Source organism: Lagenorhynchus albirostris, chromosome 10, assembly GCF_949774975.1.
Source record: "Lagenorhynchus albirostris chromosome 10, mLagAlb1.1, whole genome shotgun sequence".
Classification (NCBI taxonomy): Eukaryota; Metazoa; Chordata; class Mammalia; order Artiodactyla; family Delphinidae; genus Lagenorhynchus; species Lagenorhynchus albirostris.
In genome coordinates, this window is record NC_083104.1 from 84802289 (window position 1) to 84819750 (window position 17462).

Sequence of the window (17462 nt, forward strand, 5' to 3'; positions counted from 1 at the left end):
AGAGTGACCACAGCATAATTTTTATTTTTAAAGATTACTCTTTCTGTATTAGTTATCTATTGCTACATAACAAATTATCACAAATTCAGCTGTTTAAAACAACACATGCTTCTCATTTCACAGTTGCTGTGGGTCAGGAGTCCAGGCACAGCTTAGCTTCAGGCTGCAATCAATGTGTCATCCAGGGCTGGGGTCTCATCTGAAGGTTGGACTGAGGACAGATCCACTTTCAAGCTAACATGATGATGGCGAGATTCAGTTTCTGTGGGCTACTGAACAGAGGACCTCAGTTCCTTGTCACATGAGCTTCTCCAACATGGCAGCTTGCTTTATCGAAGCCAACAAGGGACAGATTCAGCTAGCAAGATAGAAATCAAAACCTTTTATAATCTAATCATGAAAGTGACATCTCAGCCCATTTGCCATATTCTATTGGTTAGAAGTCACTAGACTCACGCTCATGGGGAAGGGATTACACAAGGGTGTGAATACTAGGGGGTGGGAATCATTGAGGACCATCTTAAAGTTGGCCCGCCACAGTGGAGAATGGATTCTAGGGAAGGGCAAACTGGAGGCAAGGAGATAAGCGATACAGTCTAGAGATGAAGGATCTCAGAGAAGGGTGATGGCAGTAGAGCTGGAGAGAGTAACCAAGAATGAGAAGTGCCTTGGAGACAAAAGCAACAGGTTTTGTTGATGAATTGCATGTGGGAGGTAAAGGGAAAAGAGGCATCAGTAACGACTTCTAGATTTCTGGCCCTCTAGCAACTGGTTGGATATTGGTGCTATTTATTATTTTTTTAACTAAGATGGTTAAGTATAGGGGAGGACCAGGTTTGGTTTGGGGGGAGGAGAATCAAGAATTGGGCAGCAAGAAATTAACAGGAATTTTAGGTAGGTACTCAGATATCTGACCTCAGAGGAGAGTTCTGAGTTGGAATATAAATCTGGGAATCTTTAGCACATGAGCATCACTTAAAGCCATGAACTGAATGAGATGAGGCCCCACTGTGGGCCCTTGAATACCCCTCTAAGCTGTTTATGTGCAGATCATTCCTAGAACCCCATTTAGTCCTCTGTAAAGTGCCTCAGTCTACCTTTAGGACTGCCTCTCTTTCACTGGCCCTAATTCTAACTATCTTTTAAGAAGAGTATCCAGGTTCCATCCTCTCTCTCCCGGCTGGTTTTGCTTACTTAGCGGGGGTGGGGGCATGGGGGGATGAGTGTATCATTTGACTTAATCCTACTTGGCCTTGTGCTCTATCTCAGCATTGTCTTAAACAGTGTCATTCAGCTCCCATTCTTTTTTTTTTTTTTTTTTTTTTTTTTTATTTTTATTTTTATTTTTTTTTTTTTTATTTTTTTACATCTTTATTGGGGTATAATTGCTTTACAATGGTGTGTTAGTTTCTGTTTTATAACAAAGTGAATCAGTCATACATAAAATATGTTCCCATATGTCTTCCCTGTTGCGTCTCCCTCCCTCCCACCCTCCCCATCAGCTCCCATTCTTAATCTTATTATCGCCATTTAGGTCGTAAACTTTTTGAGGGGTGGGGGTGGGGGGAGCGTTCCTTCTTTTATCCCCCGTCCCTTTCTCAGTTCTCCACAAGTACTTATTGTATGAATGAATGTTTCAATAGCAGTCTTATTTATGGCCATTTTAATAGCTACCAAGAGGCCAAGGGGTGCTATGGGAGTTGTGCAGCTGTTTGGACCTTTGTGACTCTCAGATTTATTGATGCTGAAAAGGACTGGGGGAGTCATCAGATAGGTAAAGGGAAGTGAGAAAGGAGATAGAGTCAGGAAATACCCACAAAACCTGGGCTCAGCTGTCAAGTATCAACAGGGATACAACAGAGACGAACCCAGGTCCAGAATGAAGAGAAGAACAAGGATCTATGACAGACAGGATAGTGGGGCCACTACCACCCATGTTTTCAGGTGCCAAAACCCAGCTTTTGCACATGTATCTAAAGTTGATTCAATTGTGTCACCTTGGACAACTCACATTAACTCCCTTGAATCTTGGTTTTCCCATCCATGAAATGGGAGCAATAATACCTACTGCAGACTTATAGTCAGGGATAAATGATACAGTGCTTCTAAAGTATCTGCTCCAGAATCTAGGGTATACGAAGTAGCCAATGGGAAAAAACAAACAAAAAAACGGTACTGATGAACCTAGTGGCAGGGCAGGAATAAAGACGTAGATGTAGAAAATGGACTTGAGGACATGGGGTGGGGGGGAAGCTGGGACGAAGTGAGAGTGGCATTGACATATACACACTACCAAATGTAAAATGGATGGCTAGTGGGAAGCTACTGTGTAGCACAGGGAAATCAGCTCTATGCTTTGTGATGACCTAGGGGGTGGGGTAGGGAGGGTGGGAGGGAGGCTCAAGATGGAGGGGATATGCGGATATATGTATACATATAGCTGATTCACTTTGAGTACAGCAGAAAGTAACACAACAATGTAAAGCAATTATACTCCAATAAAGATTTTTTAAAAAAAGGAAAGAAGATAGCCAATGAACTGTAGTGTTCAGCATCATAAGGATTACGTCAAGTCAACCAAACTCACTAGGGACACATATATTGACCAGAATATACCAGTACTGAACACATACGAGGAATTAGTTGCCAGGAATGTTCGTATCATTTGCTCAACACATTTTCTCTTCTGAAGGAAAGTGTATGTGGGAAGACTGAGTGCTGTCAGGAACTATTTAGTAAGTTGGAAGAAGGACAGAGGGAGGTGGGTGTCTGGAAAAATCCAGCTGTCATGAAGTGTTCAGCCTGTCAAGGCACTCACTGCTCAGGCTGCCCTTCATGGTCGAAGGCAGAGACACAGTGACCAGAGCTTGCTTTGGGGTGCCCTTTCTAGGCATCAAGCGCACTCTGCTCCTACTGTTGTATCATTGGTTGGTTATGATGTCATTGATTAGGCTATGATTTGGGTGGCCTAGAGTCCAGGCCTGAGGATGCAGTCTCCTTATCACAACTGGATAAGGACACAGTGTCCTCAAATGTTCCCTTTTGGTTCATATCTATGCTCATCGACTCTTACTCCCTCACAAGGTGACTGAATTTCAAGCTGGGGAGGGCGGATGCACCTTGCAGTACCATTCTATTTAACATATTCTACGTACACAATTTATTCAGAATGGTGGCTTTACAGATAAGGAAACTGAGGTATAAGGGATTCCCTATTTAAGGATGGAGGCAGAGACCTTGTCTCTGGGTCTTTGTAGACTCCCTGTCTTGGACAATTTCCACTCCAAAGACTCTTTCTATGGAATGTCTCTGTCATATCCACACTTTCCTAAAGGAAACCTTTATATATAGTTCAAATCCACCAAAACAAAATTAAAAGAAAAAAAAACCAACAACTCTGTTTCTCCCCATTGTTATGAGATCTCTGTGCCCAAACAGGCCCTAGAGGAGAGCCCATACAAAGCAAACGTCGTGCCGTGGGCAACCAACTTCACCGCCACACACACACACATACACACACACACACACACACACATACACACACACACACACACACACACCACCACCACCACCACCACCACCACCACCACCACCACCACCACCAGAGTCGCCCCAGCGCATTGTTTGAATACACAGCCTCTCTTTTAAGTACCAAAAGGTTAGCCGAAAGGGCCTTTCATGGCCTCGGCTGTTCTCCCCTGCCCTCTCCCTCCGATGCACTCGGTCTCCTGCGCGAATTCCAAGGATAACTCCAAAGCGGTGACACCAGCTAGTGCCAAGGAGCTCGGCGTGGCGGCGATCCGCTGGACGCAGACAGCAAAGCTCACCCTTCGGAGTTGGGCTGAAGTAACTGTCAAGCATCTGGCTGCCCCGCCCCCTCCCCGCCCGGGTGACGCCGTCGGCCCCTCGGCCGAGCCCCGCCCCCGCGCGCTCCGCGCTCCGCGCTCCGCGCTCCCCGCCCCCCGCGCGGCCGCCGCGCTCGCTCCACGCGCTGCCGGCCCCGCAACTTCAGCCCGCGCCGCAGCTGCCGGTGGCTGACGCGGGAGGGCCGCCGGCGCCGGGGCCTGGACGCGGGGACCCGACTGCTTCCCGCGACCCTTTGTCCCTTCACCCGAGTGAGCGCGCTCAGGGTAGCTGCAAAGCCGGAGGTGCGGGCGGCCCGGGTCATTGCATTGGCACGGAGGCTGTTATTCTAAGCCGGAGACCTCAAGTGTCCTCCTGTCATGACAAGGAGCCTTCGTCTTTAGGTATGAGCACCTTTTTATTTGTTCTTTTTTGCTTGATTTTGCTGACAACCCGAGTGAGGTCTGTGTGGCGAGGGTGTCCTCGGCTTGCATGAGTGTTGCCTGTTAAGGAGCCGTTGGGACTGGGGCGTCCTCGGCTTCTTCCGTCTGGGAGGGTTCGGGTCTCTGATGCCCACAGGGTAGAGACGCGAAGTTGCCGAGCGGTGCAGGGCACAAGCACTTTTGCAGTCAGAACCGAGGGATGCCCAGGAGAGTGGAGGGACCGGCCCAGAAGATGGTAAGGGGCCCCCGGCAGTGCCCGGCGGCTGGAGCATCTCTGGGGCTAGGACACGCGTGGCCGGACGTTAGGTGCTCTGGGGCGGGCGGGGGCGGGGGCGGGGGCGCGGAGAGCGTCCCGGGATGCGGGTCCTGAGCTGCCGGCTGCCACCGAACGACTTCCGGCACTCTCAGCGCCCACGGGGAGTCCAGCTCAGGCTGAGATCGCAGTCTCTGGGGTCCCAACTTGCCCCCAGGCTGCCCGGATTCAGCTTGGCAATGAACCAGCCTCATCCCCGCGTGTCTGAATTACAAATTGGCAATGTGGGGTGACGGGGTGGGGGGATGAGAATTGGGAGGAGGGGCAAGAAGGAGAAATTTGTTGCATTGATGCCCACCAGTGTCTGGAAAAACGGGGGTGGAGAGTGGGAGTGGGGTAGGTGATGATGCACCTGAGGACCGGAGCACCCCTGCAAGTTTCTGTGGCTTGGGAGATGGTCTAGAGAAGAGAAGCATCTGCAACTCTGTTACCGTGAGACTGTAACCTCCTATCCCCCTCCCCCAGGGTAGTGGGGAACGGATAGAGAACCTCATGTTAGAAGGGAGTAGGTGCTGCTGGAAATTAGACAAGCGGAAGCCATGCAGATGTTAAGGTGGCAGAAGCGCTGTGACAGCCCCTCGTGCAAAGTGACAGCTCCCGCAGGAGCAAGAGAGCAAGTGGAAAAGCAAGATAACCGGGCGGATTTTGTTGGGGGGGGGCGGGGGTGGTGCAGAGGGGATGTTGGCAGCGTGGAAGGTTCTTATCCTGAAGATACCAACGTGTTGCTCGAGTGACGGAGAGGAAACGTTTAAGCTTTTGGTCCGGGGGAAACAATCATGATTGTCTTGGAAAACATGTTGGGTCCGTCTTTCCTCCCTGCTCTCCACTTCCTCCACGCTCACAGCCATGCAGTTGGTTGAAGTTCTAGGACTGGGACTAATCGTCGCCCCCATTCCCAAAGAGATTGTACTTGGCGCTCCGTATGGGACTGGGCATCTTCTGTGAGCATTTGCCCCTTTGTTATCTGACACGTGATCACTTCTTCGTTTTTGTTTTCTATCAGGGTTATCTGGCTCTGAGAATGTTCCTCTTCTCCTACCCACCCCCACCCCAGGATATTCCTATTCACCTATTTCCCCTCTTCCTCTTCCTCCTCCAGCCTTTTTGAACCAGCCTCTGAGTTTTCCCTCTAATCCCCTCCCCCCCCATTGTGTCTCCATCAGACTGTTTTAGCTGCTGTTCCAAGCAAGGGATGTCAGCTGTGAACTCTTCAAGAAGGAGCATCATCGGGCTACTCTCCAGTGGTTAATTAGGAAGCAGCCAGTGGCTAACCTTCTGTAGGAACAAATTGCAGGGGTGTGTCTACTCAGGGTAACAGCCACTAGAGGAAAGGGCCTCCCAGCTTTTCACCATCCCTGGTAGCCCAGCCCTCAGGCTCAGCCTCTTGTGCCCAGCTCCCCCTTCAGTAGAGATACTGCCTAATCCTGTCTCTTCCCCAGGAAGGTGATACACTTGCCCCAAAATCTGCTGCATCCAAGCATCTGAAAACCTGAATACTGGAGAATCTGTTGAGCAAAAACGTACTGCATATGTTGCTTTTCCGAAAGGCCCCCAACGGGTGCTGCTTCTCTCTTCCTCTGCCAATCCAGTGTGAGATTTCTGCTTTAAATATTTTATCTTATGTATAAATATAAAGGAATACCAAGCTAGAGCGAGGAAAAGCTAATAAAAGCCTGCACTAGGGACTTGCACAAAATTCTGAGTACCCGAACACAAGCGCCAGCAATGGCTCTCTTTCTTTTTGTTGACTGCAAAGTCAAATTATTTCCAGCAGAAAAGGGACCCATCCCTTTTCAAGGGTGACCTGGAGAAACCAAGGGACCTGGGAAGGAGATATTTGTATCTACAGGTGTTGGTAGCTAAACTCATATCAAATTCTACTCTTTAGTATTGAAGTCCATTGACTTGGGGCCCTGCCCGTGACGGCCAGGTGTCCTGCCCAAACGGCCAGGTGTCCTGCCCTAAGTCTGAGGTTGCTGAATGGATACATCCCTAGTGTAGTTAAACCCCACAGCCCAGCTGTGATACCAACCACATGCTCACTTCTGAATATAACCAAGTCACTTCTCTGCTATATTTTGGGTTAATTCACAGATTATTGGCTCACCCCATGGTGTCAAGAGACTAAAACACAGACAAAGGCAGTTCTGGAGGGTGGGCAGCACAGCCTGCACATTTCACATTAAATCGTGGAATCAGGCAAACAACAGTCCCTGGGGTTGAAGCGTTTGCAAACCTGTGTTTTATTTTTACTGTTCATTTCATTCAATGGCTTGGGGAAAAAAGATAAAATGCTGTCTTGTTTCTATTCTGCAAAGAAGTCAGAAGTCTAAAACCAGTTTCTTCCTTTTCTTGGGAGGAGGTGGCGGTAAAGTGAAAGTCCATTTTGTTTATGCAGTAGGTGCTCCTCTGGGCAATGGCAGATTTGACTTTCCACTTGGGCTTTCTCTGCCCTGGTGGCCATGGGCAGGGCCTCGTGCTTCTGAACAGCTCCTCTACCAAGGTTATTTTCATCTGCCAAGCTGAACTCCACGAGCTGGAGGAGATAGACAGCTTGTGTTTGTGGCCATTCAACCAGAAAAGAATACCAGCTGAAAACAGACAGTGAAGCAAGGGAAGCGGGGCTGGGGGTGGGGAGAGGAGGTACAGATAGGCCAGCAGCACATAATTGGTTCCCCAAAGGCAAACCTAGACACGGGATGGCTCCGTAAAGCAGTTGTCGCGTAAACACCCCACAGTGATTATTTGAAAGATCCCGTCAACAAAGGAGAACGATTATGACTATGTGCCTTTTCATCCGGAGGGAACCCTCCTTTGGCTTCATTCCTCTCCGCTTTCAAAATCATATCCTTCTAGACAGTTTCTCCGCACAACATTTTCCCCCTGGAAATGAAAACCTCCCCATTGTGCACGTGGAGGCCTTCCAGCCGATTCAACTAAACAAAAGCACTCCATGCACAGATCTTGAATGAATTAATATCGAAACACCCACACGTCCTCCTCCCTCTTCCTATCTGCCCTCTGAGGCCACCGAGTTCCTCTCTGGCTGAATGGCCAAGGTTTGTTGTTGTTGGGTTTTTCGTTTTGTTTTGGTTTTGATTTTTGGTCACTGTACACTAATCCCACCTTAGTTGGAAGTATTCCCAAATAATAATAGATGTTTTTCTCAGAATGTGGCCGGCTATGTAGAAAAGATCATTTTACACATGGCCCAATGCTGGGGTGCCCTCCCTGGACACCATCAAGAAAAGAAGCCACTCTGACTTATTGTCTCGTGTGCAAGGTTTACATGACACTGATGAGCACTGCGTGGAGGAGATGAATGTTTTCACATGTCTATCACACTAATTAAAAAAGAAAATTAGATTTCTTTTCAACAGTGAAAGCAAATGAGGTGCAATATTTCTATGTTGTATTTCATAAGATCAAAATGAGCTCTCTGCCAGACCAAGGAGGGCAGAGTCTTAGACAAAGGGAATGTTTTTCACACCATTTAGCATTCAAAAATATAATAAAATGATTAACAAGTATTTTTATTTCTGAGGTGCATTAGAAGTCCAAGTCCTCAGTGTTTTGTAATTTAAGGGAGTACTGGGATCTGGCCAAAGTTAGATTTTTTATTCAATATGAAAGTGTAAGATATTGATTATACCTTCTAGGAAGTGCACAGTCTGGTAGGGAAGGAGGAAGAGCCCAACTGTGTTGGACAGAGTGCTGGCCACACATGTCTTGGTTTGCCCTGTGTACATCTGTTGTTGCAGCATAATTATTAATAGCACCCCTTTCACTCAGAAGGATTCCGGTTTGGTCACCCTAGAAATGGACTGTGAGAGGTCAGAGGAAGGAGAGGAAGGCTGTGATTGAAGTAGCCAGTGAAGATTTCATCCGTGCCTATGGTAAGATTACAGATAAATGGAAGGGAAAAGGGAAGACTCACCAGATAAGACTAGGAAGACGGTGAGCTCCCTGAGGGCACAGAGGGTCTATTTTGTTCCTTCCTGGATCCTCAGGGCTTGCGTGCTGCCTAGCAAATCATAGGCATCAAATGTGAATTCGTTGCCTGTGACCTAGATTTAAGATCAAGACTGAAGGTAGGAAAGTTCAGGATAGTGAGGCGGTGTGCCTGGCAAAGGTCAGATGGGCACGATTACGAAATAAGGCTATTAAGTAATGGTGATGGTGCTAAAACGAGGCTGGCGATGCCCGTCCCACAAAACAACCTGTGTACAGAACAATGTCCTGTAACTCTTGTATAATAAAGTCACTTGTCTTTGGGGTTTAATGCTGTGGCTTTCACCTCTAGCACTGGAAGTGATCTATTCCTTCTCAAACAAATTGTTCAGGAAGGAACTGAAGGAACAATGACTCCATTCTCTTCAAGCTGGTCCCCTTCTGTCTTTGTTTTCTGGGAGGACTTTTGGAAGAGAGGCAAGAGCGGGGTGGGGGGGAGGGTACCTCACAAATACAAAAGTAATACAGATGAACACAAAGGGCACACGGTTTTTCCTTCCCATAATAGGGGGAATAAATCCAAAGTGACAGTTTCCTGGAGCTAGTGCAACTCCTGAGAGGTTATTCCCAGTACAGCATTTGCTTTCCCTACCTTTTGCTATATATGAAGGCCCGGAGTGACTTGGTCTTGGCCTTAACTGTAACAGTCTACCTTCTAATTAATGTGACCCTGCTGATATATGGAGGTTCAAGGTTAACTTCCCTAAATGAAGATTCCTGTATAACTACCAGGTAACCCGTGAACAGCAGTGCCATACTTTTCATTTATAAAGTTATTTAGCAGCATTTTAGCCACTTTGAAATGATCCATATCTTCCGAAATTGTAATATAACTTAGTGTTGTCTTGGTGATGGTTCAGAAATATGTGGAGCTTAGAAAAGAGAGAGATAGACACACACAGGGATATAGCACTGAGAACATGCATCGGGGTTCAGAATCCACTCAGCAGAAAGGACATAAAATGACTTATGGAATTGTCAGGTCAGGAAGGCCAGGGAAACACACCCTAGGTCGAGCTTTCTGTAACAACTTTGAAAGTCGTGTTGTAGTGGAGTCACTGCCTGATCAATAATCTAGATGCTACCTGCTGATTTAGGAAGCTACTGTCTCCAGAATGAGGCTGCCACTGCCACCATCAGGAAACAGCCAGCCAGGAAGGCACCACAGAAAAGCCAGACAGTCCATGAAGGTGGTTGCCAGTGGTGACAACAGAAAAGGCAGAAGTATAGCATAGCAGGCAAAATAATGTGTCGTCACCCCCTCCCAAAAGATATCCTAATCCCTGAAACCTGTGAATGAAGAGATTACCTTACATGGCAAAAGGAACTTCGCAAATATGATAAAGTCAAGCACCTTAGGATCATCCTGGATTCTCCAGGTGGGCGCAGGCTAATTTCATCAGTCCTTAGAAGCAGAGAACCTGTCCCAGCTATGGTCGTATGACTATGCAGGAAGGGAGGTGGAGCAAGAGGCAGCAAGAGAAGAAATGTGGATGACCTCTAGAAGCTAGAAGAAGCAAGGAAGTGGTTTCTCCCCTGGAATCTCCAGACGGGAACACATCTGTGAGACCCATTTCAGACTTCTGACCTCCTGAACTGTAAGCTAGTAGTTGTGTGTCACCTTATGCCACTACATTTGTAGTAATTTGTTAAAACAGCCATAGGAAACCAATACCCACAGCCTCCCCATCAGATCTTGTGGCAAGTACACCTGGTGGAGACCCCCTGCATCATGTGCGTAATCCGAGCTGCAGGGGATTCTCAAACATGTTTTCAGCTTCTGGGCTTCGGTACTAGAAGGCACCGAGATGGGGTTGGAATGACGCTGAATGCCAATCACTCCTATCCAGTGCAGCTGTCATGGGAGCACATGGGGAGCCCGGGGAGCCACAGGTGTATATGCACGGTGCCCTGAGGGACGGAGGCATGTAAATATGGCAGAACAGAATCGGATGCCTGAGATTTTTAGGAAGTTTAACAAGTGTTAGTAAGTCATTAAGGCACAAGGGGGAGGGGAAGAGAAGGCATCAGAATAGTTGCCTGTTTTACCGAACTACAAGTTACTATCTGATCTATTAGCTATCGCTGGCAGGGTGGTAGTAAGGAGAGATTGTATGTAAGTATCAGTATCAGGGATAATTACTGACATTCTACAACTGATCTCAACTTTATAGTCAGTCTATATGGCAGACTATATTTTCCAAAGGTGGCCTCAACAGTATCTTCCACCCTACAGGCTTTCCTACACAGTGACTTTGATACTCTTCCCATTGAGAAATGAGGCCTTTGTTTCTCCGCTCAAAAACCTGACTCTCTGGACTAATAGGGAATGTGACATCTAAGGCTAGATCACAAAAGATAACTCAGCTTCTTATTAGCTCTTGAAGCTTTCAGCCACCACGTAAGCTATCTGACTATCCTGAGGCTGCCATGCTGTGAGGAAGCCCAAACTAACCAGCCACATGGAGAGGCCTGGCCACAAGGAGAGAGAGAGATGCCTGGCCAGTACCCAGCTTCTCTGGTCCCTACTGCTCCATGTCCAGCCACCATCTGACTGCATGGTAGACCTTGAGCCAGACTGTCCAGCAGAGCCCTTCCCAACGCCTGACTCACTCTTGTTGTTTTAGGCCACTGAATTTGGGGATGATTTGTCACGCAGCAATAAATAACTGGATTGGTCCATGCTGTCGGATGCAGAAAAAAAGTCAATTAAAACCACAATCTTGTGTTATTCCTATCAGATTTCTTCACTGTGAGGTAAATAGTGTGACAGTTGTCAGTAGCAGAATAACCAAATCTAAAGCCCACGTTCTCTTGCTGTAGAATATTGGCCTAAGAAACTCATTCTTAAAATATGTATCAGAAGCAGTTTGTTGGTTGGTTTATTGGGGGAGGATTTAGGAAAAGGGGAATTGGTAGCATTGAGAAAGAATTTCAAACTGGCTAATTCAACGTGTGAATAAGCAAGACGCCTGGTAACTTCTTTTGAAAGTAGAATTGCCTCAGTGTGGCAGGTAGATGCGCTGCAAATCTTTACTTTGGGGAGTGTCGTCAAATTTGGGACCCACTTAGGAGATGGAGAAAAAGAGATGAAACACAGCCGGACTAACACACAATGAAGTGTGTTAGCCCTCCTCCCCAGCAGGCTGACTGCTCTTCTTTCTTTTTCTACCACTTCTTTTTTGCACATGCCTCCTTCCTTGATACCCAAAGTTTACTGCTCCTGAAGTTCAAGTTCAAGGTCCCCTCAGAAATGGTACATAATAATACATTGGTCTAAGTCATAGCACCTTATATTTCTGCGGGTTTTTGCAGTCTTCAACAACTTTCATCACATCCATTATCCCATCTCAACCAGAGAACCCCATGATGTATGCAGGACGAACGTTAATGTCCCTGGTTTCACCAATTAGGAAACAAAACAAAAGTCTTGTCCAAAATCACGGTGCCAGTATGTCTACGAGGCTGGGTTAGTGCTGAGCTGTTCTCACTCCCATTTGGCGTCTGCCACCCCAGAATATCCATTCAACTGGCCTTTGTAGCAAAATCAATGTTAAGCTGGAGAGAGGGAGGGGTGATTTGTTCTGCCTGCCCACCATCTTCAGTCACCAAAATATGGCCTATTTGAAGCCCAATTCATTGAGAGCCCGAAGCATGACTATTTTCTCTTACTACCTGACTAATGATGTCAGTTTGACACTGTATTTTGCAAGTGGAAACCTGCCCCGATAATGACATAAGAAAGGTCAGGAACTGCTCCCTTTGCAGGCTCCCATGACATCCCTAAAAAAGCTTTTGCCCTTTGAATTTTGTCAAATGGCCTTTGGCCGAAAATAGGATAGAAATGGCATGTGCTGTTTCTTTTTTAAGGGTTATTTATTATTATTTTTTTAGATCCTCAAAGTGTGTTTCTTCACATTAATATATTTTCCAGATGTAATTTTTTTTGGCTCTGAGTATTGCAAAATGGCTGATGGAAGAAAACAGCCAAAGCAAGAAGAGGCTAAGGGGCTACATTAACTCAAGGTGCTTTCAAATATGTGAATATACGGTTATCAAGCTAGAGGTACTGTAAAAAAATATTGAAAGAATGTGTAGTTTTCATTTAAGGAATGAGTCTCACTCCTTTACAGTCTAACTGGGGGGAAATAAGTGCAGGTAGACCTTGCATGTAGATTCTGCGTGCAAAAAAGATGTTCCTGGGCTTCCCTGGTGGTGCAGTGGTTGAGAGTCCACCTGCCGATGCAGGGGCCGCGGGTTCGTGCCCCGGTCCGGGAGGATCCCACATGCCGCGGAGCGGCTGGGCCCGTGAGCCATGGCCGCTGAGCTGCGCGTCCGGAGCTTGTGCTCCGCAACGGGAGAGGCCACAACAGTGAGAGGCCCGCGTACCGCAAAAAAAAAAAAAAAAAGATGTTCCTTGCATCTTCTCCCCTTAAGTAAATTATGTGATACTGAATGAAGGCACAGGGAAGTCTGAAGCCATTGCAATTTTTAAAAATAAACCCAATTTCTGAATTACATATGTGTCCACATGTATCTCATATCGCATGTTGACATAAAGCCCCTTTTCTGTAGTGAAACATCGAATCGAAATAAAATGTTTTATATAATAATATTAATAATAATAGCTGTCATTTAATAGCATTTCCAATGTGCCAGGCACATGTATTCATTCACTGAATTCTCTCAGTGGCCCCAAGGTAATTACTATTATCATCTGTACTTTATAGATGAGAGAACTGAGGTTCAGCAAAATTAGTAAAGACAGAGTACAGTTTTAAATCTGGGCCGCCTGGTATCAGTCTGGGCTGTAGCTGTGGATGTAAATATACAAAGACCCCAGATTCAGAGTTCCTATAACTGCCGGTTAGTAGCATGTTCCAGAAGCCTGAGTTCTCCCACAGAACTGAGCTGGATTATGGTTGCCAGGTCACTTGGCTTAGTCACTCAGTACTCAGATGGTCCATGCAGTTTTCAGGTTGAGAGTCTTAGTTGATATCAAGGCATTAATGAGACACTTCAGGACTTTACTGTAATCACTGAGAAGCTTTTTCACATCATCCAGCCAAAAGGTTCATTAGTCCCGCTAAGTAAGCAGTGTGCCTGTGCTGAGAGGTACCCTATCACAGGGAAACAGACACTTTTCCACTGAGTAGACAATGCGTCCTGATAAGTGATGTGTGTCAGTGGCAAGCCTTCCCCTTCCTCATGCAAACAACTGTCCTTCGCAATGCCTCCGATCTGAAAACCCCACAAAAGGCGGGGGGGGGAATGGAGAAAAAGCAAACTTGGGAGAAAAAAGGAGTCATTCCTTCCCTTTTAGAAGGATTATTGTCTAATCCATACCCACATGTAAAGTGTCCCTTGTTCAATTTTGTCTTAATTACTGAATGTAGGAAAACAAGATCATTGTTAATTCATGCAGTTTAATTTATGCATAGGAGAATTATACAGGATAATTACCTGCAGTTGAAGGAAATGAATAGTGTCAGAGCTGGTTAATCCATGCATGGTTCACCGTTCTGTCCCTCTCTCAGAAAAGACTTAAAGCGGTAACCAGTGTGCGTGATGTGCAAAATTGCATTGGTTTGTTAAATAGAAGTATTTTTTCTTTTTCTTTTTTTTTTGCGGTACGCAGGCCTCTCACCACTGCGGCCTCTCCCGTTGCAGAGCACAGGCTCCGGACGCGCAGGCTCAGTGGCCATGGCTCACGGGCCCAGCCGCTCCGCGGCACGTGGGATCCTCCCGGACCAGGGCACGAACCCGCGTCCCCTGCATCTGCAGGCGGACTCTCAACCACTGCGCCATCAGGGAAGCCCTTAACTCCTGTTTGATCTTTTGCAGAAGTGCCCATTTTTCAAATCAGTGCAAGAGAAATTATCTTCATGGGCCCTATGTTAGCCTGAGTAAAATTTCTTTTATGGGAATAATTCAATGGGAATGATGATTATTTCATTTATCAAGATTTATGGGGGATTTATAATAATGATTGGTAGTTTCCTCATTGTCTGGAACCTCTGGGATCCAGTGGCTTCCAAAAACTAAAACCGAAACAAACAGCTGCAACAAATTATGGGACGATGAGTGGACACAGATGGAAATATCCTTGTGATTTTTGTCAAGCAATAGGTAGCTGTTCAAGCCTCTTGGAATTCATCTATGGTAATTGGGAGAAGAACAAGACTTGGTTAAAGTTTATTAAAAAAAATTATTCTCCATAACTTTTCAAACATTTTAGACATTTACAATAATACACAATTAAAAAATAGAATAAGTATCAAAAGAAGGAGCTCAGAAAGTCAGTATTCTAACTTTAAAAAATTAATGTTTATGCTACAATTGAGCAGCAAGTTTTGCTCTGAGCTTCGTCGTAGCCAGACCAAAACGGATACATACTTGGTTATCACTGAAGTTACTGCTATCAGGAAGATGGACATGCAAAATACAGCAGTTCCTCGGAGGGCCAATTACCCCAGCAATGAATTATAAAAGAAATGTCTTATGTGGGAACTGACACAGAGGAGGTTAATTTGAGCTCGTTAAACCAGAGCATTGCAGTGAAGTTCAAAAGTCGACACTTTGCACGTCGACCTTCACTCTTATTTTCTTATGCCTCCATCAGGTTCTCCTAAAGATCCAAAAGGAGCAATCAAAGGAAACTTCATGAAGAGAAAAAGAAATATGTATAGTTGGCCTTCAATTGCTCTGTTTTGGACAAAAAAAAGAGAGATTCAACTTTTCTAAGGCAAAGTTCCATACCATAATCAGGTTTTTGTCTTCAGGCAAGGTTACCAGAAGGAGTTGAGGGTGACTCCTCCCTGCCTACATGTTCTCACACGGGAGCCCGGCTGAGACAATTGAGTTGCAACTTCATGATAATCTTATTACAGTGCCGGAATTCAGCACTTGAGATCTTAGGTTTCAGCGAGACCAACCTGATTAGCAAAATGAAGAGCATAAAAACATAAAACTTTCATTGCTTAGGTGAGGCCATTTGTCTTTATATCCTTGACCTTGATGTTGATGATGATGGTGGTGGTGGTCGCAGGCATCTGTTTTACTGAGTGTATACTCTGTGCCTGGCGTTAGGCTTTCCAGGCTCGATGTCCCTTAATCCTCACAATAACTTAACGATGTAAATATTATGAGCCCCATTTTAGAGAAGAGGAAACTGAGCAGAGGTCATTGTTCCAAAGAGGAAATTCACACCAATTGTGTGACTGCAGACTGATGGTCTAACCACACACCACACAACTTGAGGTGTCTGTGTGTGCACGTGTGTGTTTAAGCTTCCGGATCCTGCTGCTCCCTTGCTCTTACTTGCTGCTCCTCTCTGTTGTGTACAAAGACTCTGACTGTAGCAATCTCTAAGATTCTGTCTAACTTAAGACCCTCTATTAATTACAGCTGTGATGGCATGACATTACCTCTGAGCTGACTCTCAGGAAATACGTAACATATATACACACGTGTTAAGTTTAAGTGTATTCTCATTCACTAAGACAAATGCTCCCACTTAAACCATTTTCCTTGACTCTGGAAGTGCTAACAGAAACATAACTGATACATTTGATACTGCCCTTCCCTGCTGAGAATATTAATTGTGGCACACAGCGTGGTCTGAAATCCAGCTCTGGAAGGCGGCAGGAGGGTAGGGGGTGCAGTGGCTGGCTGTGTCCAGCCACCTGTCCATACTGTTGCCCCCTTTTTCTCTTTACCCTGAATACCCCAAGCCGAACAGTTGGAGGGCATCTGCTCTTGGGGCTGGAACACCCACACTGCTGACTCGGAAACAATAAACCCATCCTGCCAAATGGTATATTTTTGGTACAGAGAAAAATTTGTCCCTCCTAGGGATCAAAATACATTCTTACGTGAATGCATGTCATTTTTTTTAAGACATTGCCCAGTTCACGTTCCACATTCTGCTCATCCCACTGGATTGTACTCAGCATCCACATTTAATGTTCTCTGTACTTTCAATTCCAAAGTCTCGGGATGAGGTTTGAGAAACACACAGTGTGAATGACACCCTTCAGAAAAGAAAATGTTCAGAGCAGCTGGTTGTCCGGAGGGCGTCCACTGAAAAGCTCACAAATCACACCGTAGAAAATCAACTCTTAAAAATGCCTGCTTGGTGGTAAAATATCCTAGGATCTTGTACCATATTTAATGCCAACTGCATTTTTTTATTTAGGAAGAATCAACTATTTTTTTACCCCCTCTGCAGATATTATATAGTCTCTCCAATTGAACCCTAGCTCAGCTAATTCGACTTTCAAGACACCTGAGAATGCACAGTACTATAAATGAGATCCTAGGTAAATTATAAAGCCCAGGAAATCAACCTGCTTTGAAAGATTTCTCGCCTGGGAGATGCACAGGAAGTCTCCATCCAGACCTCATTAAACTGGAGACAACTTGATAATACATCCTCATCATTGTAACGATAAGAATAGCGAATGCTATTCACTGTTCTAAGCACTTTAATTCAGTAACCTATTTAATTTTCACAGCAAACTATGAGTTTGGTTCTTTTCCCAATTTTACAGATGAGGCAATTAAGGTCTGGAGAGGTTAAGCAGCCCATCAAGGCTATACAATATAAAGTGGTACTGCCGGGCCACAAACCCAGGCAGGGTGACTTCTTTGGTCTCAGCAGCCCTGAGACACAAGGCTCATTTGCTTTGTCAGCACACAATTGGAAAACAGAAGATTAGAGGACCATGAGTTCCAGTCCTGATAGGCAGTTACTTTTGAGTCTTTACAACAGTGGAAAAGTTTTTTCTTTTAAATCCTAGGCTTCTCAGAGCCATTCCTTTTTGCCACTAAATAAGAGAGACAATTTTGTC

At 45.7% G+C, this 17462-nt stretch overlaps 1 protein-coding gene across 1 annotated transcript in view; it reads left to right on the forward strand.

Moving 5' to 3' along the window:
• Positions 1–4002: 4002 nt before the first annotated feature.
• The window catches only part of RIPOR2 (RHO family interacting cell polarization regulator 2), an 88248-nt gene continuing 74788 nt past the window's right edge, over positions 4003–17462 (forward strand). Inside the window, exon 1 of the mRNA XM_060163564.1 lies at positions 4003–4247. The gene's annotated coding sequence lies outside the window, so the exon portion shown is untranslated. The remainder of the gene's footprint in view (positions 4248–17462) is intronic.